We start from the raw sequence: 15,245 nt of genomic DNA on the forward strand, positions 1-15,245 counted from the left end.
TTAACTGCAGAGGATGTTAAAAGAATAATAAAATGTTATGATAGGTAATTCTATGGCAACATAATTGAGAACCTAAAGAAATGAATGACCCTCTGGCAAAGTGTGTAATTACCACAATTGAATAAAAAAAATAAGTGGACATTTTTAAATGATTATTATTATTTTTTTTATTTTTTTTAAATGTTTATTCATCTTTGAGAGACAGAGAGAGACAGAGCATGAGTGGGGAAGGGGTAGAGAGTGGGGGAGACGCAGAATCTGAAGCAGGCTCCAGGCTCTGAGCTCTCAGGACAGACCCTGATGCGGGGCTTGAACTCATGAACTGCGAGATCATGACCTGAGCCAAAGTTGGACGCTCAACCAACTGAGCCATCCAGGCGCCTCTTTAAATGATTATTAATAACTGAAAAAAATGGAAGGAGTGGATAGGTTTACAAGTGATTTCTATCAAACATTTAAATCACAAGTATTTCGTATATATATTAAAGAAACACAAAAAACATCACAAAATCCATAGAGATACTGAAAATTAATTTGATAAAATTAAATGGTTATTCTAATAATAATAACAAATAAAATCAGAATGAAAAGAAACTACTAGATTTAACACTTGACTATGCAAGTAAAATAGTACATATCATTATAAATAGCAAAGATTTATATCATTTTATGTAAGGTCATAGGCTGGATAGGGAGGCCTGCTTTTGACATGACTGGAGGTATACTGAAAGCAATAGGGTAAGGAAACAAATTAGTATTAATATCGAAAAAGAGAGAGTTACACTTCTCTCTTATATGATTGTATTCATCCCAGGAGATTGTAGAAAAATGTATCAAGATTAATACGAGAGTTTGTAAACTCTGGATACAAGACATACGTTAAAAAAAAGTGGTTTTCTCTTTAGCTCTGAAGCATGAGAAAAAAAAAACACGCGTAGTTATAATGGCACAAATGCACACACAATTGAAAATACTTCACAATTGCGTAGTTATAATGGCACAAATGCACACACAATTGAAAATACTTCACAATTAGTAGAGTATAGAATATATGTATTCGAAATATATATGTATATAAAACATATATGACATATAGTCCATATATATACAAGTTGTGAAGTACATAAATTATTCTGAACAAATGAAAGAAGGTGTATACCGCTAATTGAAATGTAAAGTGTTATAGCCAATTGAAAAGAAGCCATCTAGCAACATCTATTAAGATTATAAACCCTTTGACCCAGCCAATACTCCCCTTGCAATCTATCCCTAAGAAATAAATCACTACTACATAAGGATATGCATATGGAAAAAGTTTGTTATGTAATTTTTATGGGAAAAATATGGAAGTAATCTGAATATCCATTGAGAGAAATTATTGAATATATCAAGTAAAATTATATAGCCAGTATAATATTTTAGCTATTATTTTATAGCCAATAAAATAAATTAAAAATTTTTCTAGGTTATTTTATTTCTACAAGGTGTTAGTGAGTGAGAAAAGAAATATTATGTGGAAAAGTCTATAAAATATCTTTCTTTTCTTTTGTTAAATGATGTTAACATGTAAATTATGTTAAAAATAGCCATATATAATATGTGCGCATGTATTATGTATAGATGTCTGTATACATTTAATTATGTGGGCATGGGTTAATTACTTAAGTGGAGAGGGTGTTGGTGGGGGACACTGTCTAGGACAGGGAGAGACAAGTGATCACTATAGCTGCATAACAAATAACCTTAAAACATAGTGGCTTTAAGCATTGATTCTCAACTGGAGGTGATTTTGCTCCCCCATCTGACACTTTTTTATTGTCATGACTTACCAGGGGGTTGCTACAGGCAAGAGGCCAGGGATGCTGATGAACATCCTACAATGCACAGAACAGCCCTCCACAACAAAGAATTGTTCTGTCCAAAATATCAGTAGGACAAGCTGAGAAATCCTCGCTTAAAGAAATGACAATATTTATTTTGCTCAGGAATCTGCAATTTGGATGGAGCAGAGCTCAGGTGAATGGCCCACTTCTGCTCTACCTAGGGTCAGGCTAGAAGACTTGACTGGGATCATGTGAAGGCTCTCTCACTCTGTGGTTTGGTTTTGATACTGACTATAGGTTGGGACCTGAGACTGTCAATTGGAATGCCTGTCTCCTGTATCCTGGTCTTTCTCATAGCAGTGTGGTTGAGCTCCAAGGTTGAGTATTGAGAGGAAGAGAGAGAGGAAGAGAGAGATGGAGAAAGAAGTCATATCATCTTGTGATATTTATTTTGTTGAGGCAATCCCAAAGTCCCATGAAATTTCAAGATGGAGGGAAACATACTTCTTGAAGGGAGAGGCAAGTTTCTAAAAGCACATGTGGGAATGGAAATATTGCTGTATCCATGTTTGGAAAATATAATCTGTCACACAAGCAGCAAAGAAAGATAGCTATTTTTAAAATTACTTCTGTAAAATTCTCTATAAATGTGTGTGGACATTTTAGAATTCCTGGTAAGGTTAACGATTTTACACGTCAGTAACCATTTGTTATATTCTTCCATTAATATTCATATCTTCTGCATATTTTTTCCATTGTAATTTTAGAGTTTCCTTGTTTATTTTCACATATACTTTTATTGTGAATTTTCTTCCATCTCTTCCAGAAAATATTTAAACTTCTTAAAGGGATAGAAAAATATAAGACGTTAGAATAGGAAAAAATAGGAGAGACAGAAGAGATTAAAGAAACGCACACGCATCAAACGAGACCAGAATGAGGATAAAATTTAGTGCCATAAAAACTTTTACCTTCCTATAGGCTCTATACTTACACAGCCAATGGAAGGAGAAAAACCTGGACCAAATTCTCAATGTACGTATTTATTTTGATATAAAGAACAGAATTGTCCAGGGGGTGGTTAGGGGACCATGAGAAAAGAATACAATATTTAATGAAACACAATAATTTCAATGAAATTACAAGCTTCACAAGTGCTCTTAATATACAATAAGAAACCAAACCTTTGCAATATCGCATGTCTTTCTCTTTGTTCATAATATTATTTATGGAATACTACTCAGCCATAAAAAGGAGGAAATCTTGCCATGAATGGACCTTGAGGGCACTATGCTAAGTGAAATAAGTCAGAAAGAGAAAGTCAAATACTGTATGATTTCACTTATGTGAGAAATCTCAAAAGAAACAAAAAAACCCAAACTCATAGGTACAGAGAACAGAACGGTGGTTGCCAGAGGTGGGGGTTGAAGGGTTTGAGGGACATGGACAAATGTTTAAAGATGGTCAAAAGGTACAAACTTATGCTTAAGATAAGTTTATGTTTACTTATGTTATAAGATAAGTAAGTCATGGAGATATAATGTTTATCATGGTGACTATAGTTAACAATACTGTATTGTATGTTCAAAAGTTGATAAGAGAGTAGATCTAAAAAAAGGGAAAAAAATGTATTTATGCTTAGAAAGTCCTCCTTCAGCCAGAGTTCAGATAAATATGAAGAATACTGGAGCACCTGGGTGGCTCAGTCAGTTAAGCATCTGACTTTGGCTCTCAGGTCACGATCTCATGGCTCATGAGTTTAAGCCCTCCTATCAGGCTCTGCAGTGACAGTGAGCTTGCTTGGGATTCTCTCTCTCTCTCACTCTCTCTCTCTGTCTCTTTCTCCCTCTCTCTCAGCCCCTCCCCCACTTGTGCTTTCTCTCTCTCTCTCTCTCTCAAAATAAATAAATAAACTTAAAAATTAGAATATAGTGCTTTTTGTATTACACATATCTTAGCCTGAATAATGAAGCTTAAATGAGTGGCACAATATGGCTAATATAACTGCAATTTAATTTTAAGACGTTATGTAAGTTTTTCTCATGTTATTTAGAATATTCATTAGAATAAATTTTTGACAGTTCAAAATTATTAAAAAATAAAAACACAATAGCCCAATACTTTGTATTTAAAATATGATTACCCAGGGGCTCATGGGTGGCTCAGTCAGTTAAGCCTCTGACTTCGGCTCAGGTCATGATCTCATGGGTTTTGATTGAGCCCTGTATTGGGCTCTGTGCTGACAGAGCCTGGAGCCTACTTCAGGTTCTGTGTCTTTCTCTCTCTCTCTGCCCCTTCCCTGCTTGCAGTCTGTCTTCCTATCTTTCTAAAAATAAATAAATATTAAAAAAAATAAAAAAATAAAATGTGATTGCCTAATAAGCACTGCAGAATTATTACAATCTCTGATCATTCATAAAATAATAACATTGATTAATAGCAAGATTGGGTGGGCGTTTGGAGATCCAGGTTCTGGTTCTAGCTTTGCATTTCACCATAGGTATACTACTTTGGGCAACTGGTAAAACTCTTGGGTGTGTCTTAGGTGATGGGAGATCAGACAAGGAGATGTCTAAAGCTCCTTTCTTTCTTCAAAATTATGAAATCTACATATCTCAAACCTTGGGAATAACACAGGAAAAATGAAAAAGGATATTTCTGTTTTGTTTTTAAATGAGAGCTGGTTCTGCACAAGAGTATGGGGGCCTGTGTTGTCTAAGGTATAACCGGTTGGAAGAGGCACCTCAATTTTGCAGACTCTCAAATTTGCAGTCAAATGCTCTTCCCCTGTGTAGACTCTCAAATTTGGAAGGCCATTCTTTCATCCAGTATTTGGAGATTTGGAAACAGTTCTGACACTGCACTCCTCTCGTTAAAACCCCTCAATAATTTCCCACTGCTGTTAGGATAGAGCACGATGCCTACGTGACCCAGTCTCAACCTCCCTCTCCAGTCCCCTTCCCCAGCATTTCTGTTTCTGGTATGTGTTTCAGGATTTTGCAGGTGTTGTTTAGGCTTCCTGGTTGCATATTTGCCTCTCCTCCACCTGTTCAACTCCTACTCTTCCCTCAGGTTTTTACTAAAATATCATTTCTTCAGGAAAATGTACCTAGACACCTCAGTCTACTGCCAGCTTTTCTCCCTCAGGACAAATGGGTTAGGAACACAGTCCAACACTCCCATGGCACTTTATAATTCCTCCTTTATCATACTTATCACAGTTTCAGTTTATGTAAATATGCGTGCAATATTTCCTCCTAGGGTATAAACATCATTAAGACAGAGACTATGTTCCGTTTAGTACTTTCTCCCCAGTACTTCTACCATATAACATAAAATGGAAGAGGAGCTCACTTTCTTGAGTGAACCCTTTCTTGCATTCACTAAATAAGCTCCCTGCTTTCTGACCTTTGAAGGAATAATCCCTCCAGGGATGGAGAACCCACCACTGCCTAAAAAAAACAAAACAAAACAAAACAAAACAAAACAAATGAACAAACAAAAACCTGTTTCATTTTAGAAAACTCTATTAGAAGGAGTTTTAAGTGTTGAACATAAGGCTGTATCCCTATAAATTCTCCTTCGTGTTTCTGTTTTGACCCCTGTGTTTGCATATAAAAAGTGCTTCTTGAGAGTCACCAAATATGTAGGTCTTTCTCTGTTCCTTACATACGTTTTCAGCTGGAAGGTAGTCGTCTTTCCAATGCAAAAGAAATAGCGTGAGCTGATGCCTCCAGGGAAATGGCTAATTAAAGAAGAACAAAAGATGAGACAAAACATTGTTCAGCAAAGAGCAAAAGCAAAACACTTGGTTTATAGTTGATTAGCCTCGATAAAACAAAAGATTCAGTGAACCAACGTTCACATTCTCCTTCTCTTCTGATTGGCTACATTTTGGCCATTTTCTCCTTAAATTCTTTTTATTTATTTATCTTGCAAGGTTTGTCATCTACTTTAATTGTCCATTTAAAAAAATTTTCTGGAAATCCTAGTCTTCTTACAATTCAAAGTTTCCACAGGCATCAGTGTAGGAGGATGCTCAATTTGGTGACCATAAACTGTCACTCACTTGAACCCTAATAAGTTATGAGTTAGTGTAACATGATGCATGAATGTTCTGCACTAGAAATTCTCTCTCTTTCTCTCTCTCTCTCTCTCTCTCTCTCTCTCTCTCTTTTTCCCCCTAAGGGCTTAAGCCCTTAAGGCCTGGGTTGAAATCAGTATTCCATCCTCCCACTAAGTTTTCTCCTCACACTTACCAGGACTAGTTCTAAGGACCTAAGTGACCCTGAGAATGGAGAAAAAAGATGCTCTAGGAATGAGGATTAACAGTGATCCTGCTTTACTGCCAACATTTGCACTCCCTGCTGTCCCTTCCTGTCTTCCAAATCACCCCTCATCCTCTTAAAATTCCTACTAAATCTCAGCAAAACTGTCCCTATATAAGAAAGGGCAAGGGATTCTTTGTCCCTTTAAAGATATGTGTGGAAAATCAATTACAAAGATAGACTTCTAATCTCAAAATCGTGTTGGATTTTGAATTCTTATTATTGGAAATAATTTGAAGGAGCACATCCTCTTGCTATCACCGGCCTGTGAATGAAATGGGAAACATCAGAGATTACTGGTAATCCAGCCTCCTTGTGAGTTTTGCTAGTGAACAAGAGCTCACCGCTCACAGAGTATCAAGTTCTGTCTTTAGAGAGTACTCAGTGTTCAAAATGCCTTTCTTTTTCAAACCAGTAACTGCCAATTTGTTGATTCTACCTATTGGCACTAGTGTTATTTAATCTCTTTACTACTTTTGTTTTCCTTTGAAGATTATGATCAGACCTACTTAAATTTTCTCCTCTAGGGGCGCCTGGGTGGCTCAGTCAGTTAGGCATCCGACTTCGGCTCAGGTCATGATCTCGCGGTCCGTGAGTTCGAGCCCCGCGTCGGGCTCTGTGCTGACAGCTTAGAGCCTGGAGCCCGTTTCAGATTCTGTGTCTCCCTCTCTCTCTGCCCCTCCCCTGTTCATGCTCTGTCTCTCTCTGTCTCAAAAATAAATAAACGTTAAAAAAAAAATTTAAATTTTCTCCTCTATATGTTAAAAAAAAAGGACCCAATTCTTCTTGTATTTTATTGTATTTTAATCTTGGAGTCAAAGCCCCACTACATCTTTGTAGTTTCTGGTGCCTTGGAACAATGCAGTATTTAAATGAAGTGGCCATTTTGGGGGCGCCTGGGTGGTTCAGCCTGTTAAGCCTCAGACTTTGGCTCAGGTCAGGATCTCCTGGTTGTGAGTTCATGATCTCGAGGTTTGTGAGTTCAAGCCCTGCATTAGGCTCTGTGCTGACAGCACAGAGCCTGGAACCTGCTTTGGATTCTGTGTCTCCCTCTCTCTCTGCACCTCCCCCCGCTCATGCTCTGTCTCTTTCAGTCTCAAAAATAAATACTAAAAATAAATAAATAAATAAAGCGGCTATTTTGTGGTAATTTTTCTCCTTTCTGTAGAATTGTACAATTTTTAAAATGGTTTTGAGTTTGTAGGGAGGAAATAAAGTATTTTTCTACAACCACTTCACCTCTCACTGCAAATATGGGTAAAGGTAGAAACATGGAATATTTGTTTTAATTAATATACGTGCAGACATTATCTATCACTATTCTTCAGGTTGCTTTAGTTTTAAATGTGATATTATTCCACAAAAATACATCACTAATGATCATCTGTATGATTTCACATACATTTGGATAACTTTTTTCTGATTATGAAAGCAAAACATATTTCTTGTAAAATTTAGAAATATGTAGGAAGGTAAAAATAGAATCATCATTACACTTTCCTTAACAAGTATCATTAACATGTTAGTATATTCTCATTTTTTCATTCATATAAATGCACTGTATGCATTTTAATATAGTTCATATAATATTGTTTGCCCATGTCTAACTTTTTCCAAAAACATTTCCTATAGGTACACACCCCATGCTATGGACATACTATAATTTTTGTTTTAATGTTTTAATGTTTTAATGTTTTTATTCATTTTTGAGAGAGAGAGAGACAGAGCATGAGTGGGGTAGGGGCAGAGAGGGGGAGACACAGAATCTGAAGCAGGCTCTAGGCTCTGTGCTGTCAGCACAGAGCCTAACTCAGGGCTCGAACTCACGAACCATGAGATCATGACCTGAGCCCAAGTCAGACACTTAACTGAGCCCTCAAATGCCCTGAACATACTATAATTTAATGAAAGAGTTTCTTGTTATTGGACATTTAGAAAGTTTTTACAAATGTTATACTGATATGATGAACAAAGTTGTACATGATTTTTGTTCAAATTTATTACTTTTATAAATTTTTTGTGCTTGCTGATAAAGAAATAAGGACATTTTAAAGTTCTCAAAATATATTTGCATATGGCTGAATTTCGTATATATTTTTCTCCTAACTACTTATATTTTATTATAAAGGATACAATTATTTCTTCATATATTTCTTCACATACAAGAATACTCCTTTCTATCCCTTCTATGTTAAGAAACAAATAAGCAACAGACAGGAAAGATAGGTACATGGAAATAAAAGTTACCTTTATGACTTAAAAAAAAAAAAGAAGTTTGAGGGGTGGCTCACTTGGTTAAGCATCTGACTTCGGCTTAGGTCATGATGTCACAGTTCATGAGTTCGAGCCCCATGTCGGGCTCTGTGCTGACAGCTCAGAGCCTGGAGCCCGCTTTGGATTCTCTGTCTCCGTCTCTCTCTGCCCTCTCCTGTTCATGCTCTGTTTCTCTCTGTCTCTCAAAAATAAATAAATGTTAAAAAATTAAAAAAAAAAAAGAAGTTTGCTTGTCAAACATGACTTACATTTATAGTTCTTTTTTTTACATTTTTTTTAATGTTTATTTATTTTTGAGACAGAGAGAGACAGAGCATGAACGGGGGAGGGTCAGAGAGAGAGGGAGACACAGAATCTGAAACAGGCTCCAGGCTCTGAGCCATCAGCACAGAGCCTGACGCGAGGCTTGAACTCACCAACCGCGGGATCATGACCTGAGCCGAAGTAGGACGCTTAACCGACTGAGCCACCCAGGCGCCCCTACATTTGTAGTTCTAATAGCTTTCCTAATAAGCGTTTCTGAATAATATAGATTTAATTGCCCTATCAGGTGACAATGGTCAGCCACACACAGGTGACACTGTCTAACTAGAACAGAGCCTTCCCTGAAAGGTTTCTTCAAGGGAATCAGAGAAAGTATGTGTCATACAGATGCTGACATTAATGTGGGAAACACATTTCTTTTTCTTTTTCCAAATTCATCTATCAAATACATCTGTTTTCATGGGAATTGCTGCCTCTTTATAGAAAAGTGAGGAGTGGAGAAGGAGCCTTTTTTCCCCAATATCTTTACACTCCCATCTGTAAGGATTTCAAAACAGTGGGCTTCATGGATTCTTCCAGATACATGCATGTGTATATATGCAAATATAAAAACATGTACATTTATACACTTCTAGATAGATAGAGAGACTAAAGAATATGGACAGAATAATTGCTGGTAAAAATTTTTAAAAGATGTAAGTTCTACAACATGCAACTTGAGTTTTTACCAATTGTATTCTGGGACAATAAACCATTTTTTAAAGAGTCTAGTCAATTTTCCTGCTTATCTTACTACCCTTTCACCTGTAAATGAAGCTATTAGAATTCATTTGTATGTTTAAGATTGGTTATGATTTGGTCATGCAGTGCTAATGCTGCTGTTCCAGAGGTGACAGCCAATAAGGCTTCTGGTTGGCTGATGCAAAAACAGATGATCTGCACTGTGTTCACCGTTGCCTTCTAAGGATTTGGGAGCTTTACTTATTGCTAGCGTGGTACTTTACTCATATTCTAATGCTTCTGCTTATTCATTCTAATGGCATTAAGCATTATTAATTTCATAACAATTACAATTCTTAGTATTTTCTTAGATTTTTTCTTTATTTAAAAAATTGTTTAATATTTATTTATTTTTGAGAGAGAGAGACAGAGACAGAGACAGAGACAGAGCGAGAGCAGGGGAGGGCAGAGAGAAGGAGACACAGAATCCAAAGCAGGCTCCAGGCTCTGAGCTATCAGCACAGAGCCTGACACGAGGCTGGAACCAAGGAACTGTGAGATCATGATCTGAACCAAAGTCAGGGGTTAACCTACTGAGCCACCCAGGTGCCCCAGATTGGTTTTGGATGTATAAATGCTTCCACTGACTAGAGGTTGGCATTTTGCTTTCATTTTGTGAAAAAGAAATGTGCAAAACCGAGTTTGGCTAGAAACACCAAATTTCATTATCACTAACTTCAAGTTTCTTGATTTGATTACAAATAAGGTGATTCTGCTACAAAATTGGGCTAGTAAGAAATTAGTTAACATTTTATAGATTATAGATTTTAAAAATATGGAAATATAAAATTACTGTAGCTTAACATTTTATATTAAACATATTTGTTTGTTTTATTTTCATGAAGGGATGTCACATTATTTCAGATTCTCTGATAATTCCAGGGCTAGAAGGAATCCAGTTCCAATTGTCCTGTTTTCCTGTTACACTCTGAACTAAGGTTTTTGAAGAAACCAGCCAGGGACATCCTTATTTCTATTATCTTCAGGATAAAACAGGACGCCATGGTCAGTGCCAATTCACCTTTCTGGGTTTTAATGCCTCAATCAGCAATCCATCCACTAACCATTAGATCATAAATCCTTAAGAGGGAATTCAGGATCAATAAAGGCACTGAAGCCTAGTTTATGAAAATACTAGTGCTCCTGAAGCAGAAGTTCCTTTCATTTTAAATCATAGCCAGATTAACATATCTCTGATATATAGTAATTATAACAAGTCAATATTTTCACTTTTTCTAATGTGGCTGGAGTAATGAGGAGTGGGGTTGTATCTGATTTTTTTGTTTGTTTGGGATTCCACATCTCTAACCTTTGTGGTAATGCAAAACTAATTTCACTGTTTTGCATGTATTCTTATAGTAGTATTGAGATTATTTTATTCCAGTTTGGCCAGATTGGTTATCACAGAGCAGACCTTCCTTACCAGTGCACCAAGGCACGATGAGTTAAAGCCCTGAGAAATACTGATGCACCTGTCCTCAGGGTGGCCTGATAGGGTCTCAGAGAAATTGAAAACCTCAAGTCTGACAACTGTCAGGATAAGCCTCAACTGTTTATTCCAGCATGTCCACAAGTATTATTTCTAAGTGTCATTTTATGAGAAAGGCCAGAAGACAATGCTACAGAGTGCAGAAAAGTCTTGCCTTCCTTTGTACAATGAATATAGATCTGCAAACATTAGCTAGTTATCCCTCAGATATGAAGTAGACACTTAATATTTGATAGTATATTTGAGATATACCCTTAGGCTTGAGAATCTTCAAATCTGTGAATATTATCATAGTGTATGATGTGCCTTAACATAATACAATCAAATACAACTGAAAAATTAAGCAACTACTTAATGAGTCATAAATGGAGGGTTAAAGCTGGTTATAGAGCTATTGAAATAAATTCAGACTGGAACATCCAATAAAGTGGTATCATAAATCTTCATCTCCTTGTCCTCCCTTAGTTCTATATGGCACAGATCTAGTCAGGCCCCAATTCAACATTTTCCTCTATAATTTGTCCAGGGCCTTTCTCTTTTCTGGCTGATTACCTGATATAATTTTTCAAATTTATATTTTTGTTCATTCGTGTTACCAGAATCAACAGTTGACTTTCTTTTGTATAAATACCTTTGGGGTACCTGGGTGGCTCAGTCAATTAAGCTTCTGACTTCAGCTCGGGTCATGATCTCACCATTTATGAGTTTGAGCTCTCCATCAGGCTCTCTGCTGTCAGAGTGGGGCCTGCTTTGGATTTTCTATCTCTGTCTCTCCCTGCCCCTCCCCTGCTCACTCCCTCTCTCTCTCAAAACGAAATAAATAAAAATTTAAATATATCTGGTTCACGTAGACACAGTTTTTACCATGGCATAAGTTACTGCATACGTGTGTTTACTAGGAACTCTGCTGACATGTGGGTGGCAGGTAGTAGGCAAGACTGTGCATATCAGCATGACTGATTTCCATATAGTATTCTGGAAGGGTGAAACTCAAATCTATGCCTCCACAAATAAAACGTGTCATAGTTCTCCAGACATGCTAAAACAAAATATGCAAGTGTTAAGTTTCCCAAGGTAAATCATCTGCCCAACTGACTTTTCTCTAAGGGTTATGCTTTTCTTTCCCTCCATGTGAAAGCAGAAATACAATCTTTCTTTTTTATTGCCTAGAGATTCAGCTGTTGACGCTATAGGAAGAGGCTATGAGGCTATGTTTGTAAAGAGAATTTTTAAACTGTTCTTTTATTATACATGCTACCAAGTTCACTAACGAGGTAATCAAATAAAGTGTCCTCCAGGGGAGAAATGAAAGAACATTCCATATGCCAATCTGTTTATTTCCTTGGCCCACTACTGGTCACACACTACCCTTTGCTGTCTGCAGACATGGTTTGTGTGCAGGTCAAATTACCTTCTATTTTATTATTTCTTTGCCCTGGCAGGAGGTAGTACCCCAATTCAGCAACTGGGCTGTTATTAGCTACCACCTTTTTAACACCATCTCTTCAGCCACAATACACAAGACAGGTTTTAACCGATCTTATTGTTTATAGTAGAAAAAGCAATCACCAGAGAAGTTGCACCTCTTTCTTGCAAAATGTGAATAAAAAATGGTCAAAGGATTTCAGATTATTGCTTACTTTACTCATTTTTAAACATTTTTTAATGTTTATTTATTTATTTTTGAGAGAGAGCACGCACACACGTAGGGAAAGGGCAGAAAAAGAGAGAAAGAATCCCAAACAGGCTCCGTGCTGTCAATGCAGAGGCCAACATGGGGCTCAATCTCATGAACCGTGAGATCCTGACCTGAGCCGAAATCCAGAGTCAGACGCTTAACCAACTGAGCAACCTGGGTGCCTCTTGACTCATTTTTCAAAAACAAAAACAACAGCAAAAACAAAAATCTTCAAACAAACGAAAAAATAAGGCTTATCCCCAAGCAGTAGATCTTAAATAAAAGGATATGCTTAAATCAGACCTTAAGGGTTTGGAAAATTTTCCATCATTTATGATGTCAGGTAAGCTGTATCTTGAGACTTCTGTTCACTTGTCCATAGCTCTTCATGGCTTAACTTTAGGGATCCTCTGCCACCAAATACACTCCCATTCCCACTAAGCTAAAGTAGCTAATGATTTATGAAACATCTGTGTGCTAAAGTCCATCAAAGACTTAAAAAATATATCTAGCCCTCAAAAAATCTGCTTAATAAATGTAGCTTTTATTTTCAGTTCTTTTTTACCAGGCAAGGCACAGCAGTGTATACGTTCAAAGGGTCCTCTACATATAACAATAATAGCTGCTATTCATGACATAGGCAGTGAATTTGGAATTTTCAAGCACTATTGGCCAGCTTTTTAATAAGCTTCTCAGGTAGGTATTTCTTTCTTAATTTATCAGAGGAGCTGAGAATTTGGAGACCATGATAATACAGCCCTAGTTGTTTCTGTCTCAGAGAGTTGAACAAGAACTGGGATGTAGGTATATTTGGATCCAAAGCCTATGCCCTTTTGTTTCAACCAGGTTTTGTTTCATTTGCCCATTTTAGGTCATTTTTAGAGTCAGGAAATTGGATCTTCCAGGGGTTCACATATCCAATTTAGGAGTTTCCAAAAACAAAACAACTCCATCCTCCTTTTTCTTCCTTTGGTGCTCATCACAAAAACGGATTAGGATTTTCTTTGCCCTGAACAAGATCATCAATTCTCATAACCTAAATGGGTTTTGATCTGTTTCTCCCATCATCTCAGGGGAGGGTATATTGCCAGGGTATCCCTGCCTCTTATGCCGTGAGAGCAATCTCACTGCAATGAGTCATGTCCTGTAACCCAGGCAGTATCTTCCAGGCAGTGATCCCAAACCTGGTATCATTCACTTAAAAATGTTTGTGAACAAACTGTATGGAACAGGAGAAAGGGTTATCTACCAAGTCTGATGCCTTCCTCCTCTTCCTCTTCCATACCTTCCTTAATGTCGAACACAGAACACGTAAGGAGCATTTGCTGTGTGTTAGCCATTGCTAAGTGCTGTGGATGATGGGCACAATCCAACCCAGAATAAATAAAGGTCAGAACTGGTTTAGAGAAAGGACGATGCAGGCCAGAATCCAAAGTTTTCTCGATCCCTACACCATGCCCACATTTGTTCACTAGGGCTTCGATAACAAGAACTACAGATGAGTTGGCTTATGCAGAAAATTTATTTTCTCACGTTTCTGGAGGCTGGAAGTCCAAGGCCAAGGTATCAGCAGGATGAATGATTTCTCCTGAGATCTCTCTCCTTGATTTGCAAATGGCCACCTTCTGGCCTTGTCTTCACATGGCCTTTACTCTGTGCATACCACCTCTGTGTCTCTTCCTCTTCTTATAACCACCAGTCTTATTAAATGAGGGCACCACCCTTATGACCTCTTAACCTTGATTCTCTCTTTAGAGGCCCTGTCTCTGAATACATCACATTCAGAGTTGGAGATACAACATAAATCCTGAGGTAACATAATTCAATCCACAAAAATGGCCATTGCATAAATAGCTATCATGTGCAGTGGAAAGAAGTCCAAGAGAGTAAAAAACCACACTTGTGATAGGAGCATGGATGCTGGAACCAGTTTGCCACTTCCCAATCATGTAAACATTGGCCAAGTTTCTTAACTTCAGTACTTCATTTGTCATCCTCCAAAGCAGGGACAAGAAGAGCACCCACAGCCTGGGTGCCTGGGTGGCTCTGTCAGTTAAGCCTGGGGCTTTGGCTCAGGTTACAACCTCAAGGTTGGTGAGTTCAAGCCCTGCATCAGGCGCTGCACTGACTGTGTGGAGCCTGCTTGGGATGACCTCTCTCTCCCTCTGCTCCCCCCCTACTTATGCTCTCTCCTCTCCTCTCAAAATAAATAAACTTAAAAAAAAATAAAGAGTAACCACCCCCTAGGTTATTGCCATTTGACATAAGAGTTGGCTATTAGTGGTAGATAATTTTTTTTAATGTTTATTTATTTTTGAGAGAGACTAAGTGGGGGAGGGGTTGAGAGAGAGGGAGACAGAAGCTCTGATGCAGGGCTGGAACCCACAAACCTGGGAATCATGACCTGAGCCAAAGTCCCATTATTAACTGACAGAGCCGTCCAGGTGCCCCAAGTAGATGAATGGTTTTAAAGATGATATTACTCCTTTTTCTCCTCTGGATGTAACATCACAGAAATCATGAGAATAAAATTCAAGAGAAAAGATGGGGGAAATAAAATACCTTAACTGAGAAGTATTTTTTTTTTTTTTTTTTTTGTAATCGTAACA

This window comes from Panthera leo, chromosome C2 (genome assembly GCF_018350215.1).
Source record: "Panthera leo isolate Ple1 chromosome C2, P.leo_Ple1_pat1.1, whole genome shotgun sequence".
NCBI classification, from domain to species: domain Eukaryota; kingdom Metazoa; phylum Chordata; class Mammalia; order Carnivora; family Felidae; genus Panthera; species Panthera leo.